The sequence below is a fragment of the Penaeus japonicus genome, unplaced genomic scaffold, assembly GCF_977035675.1.
Source record: "Penaeus japonicus unplaced genomic scaffold, GWHDUDI00000001_assembly GWHDUDI00000042, whole genome shotgun sequence".
Classification (NCBI taxonomy): Eukaryota; Metazoa; Arthropoda; class Malacostraca; order Decapoda; family Penaeidae; genus Penaeus; species Penaeus japonicus.
Window position 1 is genome coordinate 17,354,697 of NW_028234444.1, and position 2,500 is coordinate 17,357,196.

A 2,500-nucleotide genomic window follows, 5' to 3' on the forward strand; every position below is an offset into this window, starting at 1 on the left:
ATCCGCAAGTTGTGCGAGAGTCTCTCCACACCTTGACGGATAAAAAAGTTTATCTAATATCTGGATGGTATATTTTAAAACGCTGTTCTTTATTTCTGGCAATTCTATTTTGTATGTGTTATTTCTTTTCAATTTTATTTATTTTTTCCTTCATACTTTATATCAGTTTATCTCGTTCCTGTTCTTATGTTGTTATATGTTAATGAGTGAGTGTTCTAACCAACATTTAAGACATATGAGACCATCCATGAAATATCTTGGAATGATTAAGTACACGATACACGTTAAGGCTTCAAGGAAAGGAGAGAGAGGTGAAAAGAAGAGAGAAGAAAGAGAAGAGAGAAAAGAAGAGAAGAGAAGAATGAAGATAGTAACGGATTAACAGATAGACAGATAAACAGATAATATAACACAACATAACATACCAGCATATATATAAAAAAAAAAGACATAACACAGCATCACATATAACATACAATCAGAAATCAACAAAAGCATTACATAACACAATAACATAACAAAAATCACACTTATAACACATACAACTAAATAATAAAAAATCATGAAACACAATAGCATACAAACATATTAACAACACAAACATATTAAAACATATAAAATCACATACAACATAACACACTCTAACAGACTTGTAATACTAGCAGCAGCATCTGAACAATTCAACCAAACATGCATTCCCACGAGCGAGATGAGGTCAAGCCCACAAAAGACGTGACCTTGTGCTCCAGCAGGTCAAACGAAAGGAAGAAGAAACCGAGAAATTATTTTGTTGTCTTTTCTCTCTTCGTTTTGGTTTTGCCTTATTATTATTTTGTTTTTGTTTTTATTTTTTTAAGGAAAATGTATAAATCTCATTATCTTGGTATGTCTATCTGTTTACTTATATGTGTCTGTCTGTCTGTCTCTCTCTCTCTCTCTCTTCTCTTCTCTCCCCCTCTCTCTCTCACTCTCTTACATACACACAAACATATGTACGCTCTCTCTTTCTCTCTCTCACACACACAAACATACATACGCTCTTTCTTTCTCTCTCACATATAGAAACATACGTACTCTCTAGAGCTCTCTCTCACATACACAAACATACATACGCTCTCTCTTTCTCTCTCACACACACACAAGCATACGTACTCTCTCTATATATATATCGCTCAATCTCTACATCTATCTATCTATTTGTCAGTATGTATATCTACATACCCATTTTTTGTTTTAGTGTTATTGTTAGACAGCAAGTATAAAGTAAATAGGAAAACAGATCAAGTTATCTAGATTAACTCTTTGGTGAAAAAGATAATAAACAGACAAAAATATTCAGTCAGATAGGATTGATCCGATAGACTTAAGACTCACTAATATTTGTATTCTCGCTCTCTCTTCATCCCTCTCTTCTCTCTCTCTCATCTCTTCTCCTCCTCCCCTCCTCCAGCTCTCTTACCTCTCCCTCCACTCCCACCACCTTCCCTCTTCCTCCTCTCCCTCTCTCCTCCTTCTCCCTCTCTTCTCACCCCCCTCTCTCCACCTCATCTTCTCTATACTTTCATTTTTTTGACGGTCTCTCTCTCTCTTTCTTTTTCTTTTTCTTTTCTTTTTTTCTTTTTCCCTGTCTTCCTGCTTCCCCCCTCCCCTACCTCCATCATCCTCTCTCTTCTTCTCCTCTCTCTCTCTCCTCTCTATCCATCTCTTCTCTTCTTCCATACCTCTCCTTCCTCTCCTTCACTCACTCCCTCTCTCTTCCTCCTCGCCTCAACTCACTCCTCTCTCTCCACTCTCCCTCTCTCCTCTCCTCCTCCATCTCCTCCCTCTCCTCCTTCCTCTCTCTTCTCTCCTCTCTCTCTCTCTCCTCTCCCTCGCTCCTCCTTTCTCTCTCACCCACCTCTCTCTTCTCTCCTCACTTCTATCTCTCTTCTCTCTCTCTCCTCATCTCAATCACTCTCTCCCTCTACCTACGCACTCACTCTCTCTCTCCTCACGCTATCTCCCCTCCTCCGCATCTCTCATCTCCTCCTATCCGCTTTTCTCTTTTCTCCCCCTCTCTCCCCCCCTCTCTCCCTCCCTCTCCTCTCTCTCCTCTCTCTCTCCCCTCTATCTCTCTCCCTCCCCTCCCTCCCCCACCTCTTCGCCCTCCTCTTCTCCTTCTCTCCTCTCGTCCCTCTCCCCTTCTCCCTCCTCTCTCCCTCCTCCCTCCTCCCCCATTCCCTCCCCCCCCCTCTTTCCCCTCCACTCCGCCTCCTCCCCCCTCTCTCTACCCCTCCTCTCGCTCGTCCCATCCTCCCCTACTCCTCCATCCTTCTCACTATCCTCTCCTAGCCTAACTCTTGCCCTCATCTCGATCTAGCCCAGCTCTACCTCTACTCCTCTTCTCATCCTTCCTCTGCCTCTCCTCGTCTCTCTCTCTATCTCTCTAGCCCTCTCTCTCCTCCTCTCTCCCTCTCCCCCCCTCTCCACCCCCCCGCCCCCCCCCCCCCCCCTCTCCCCA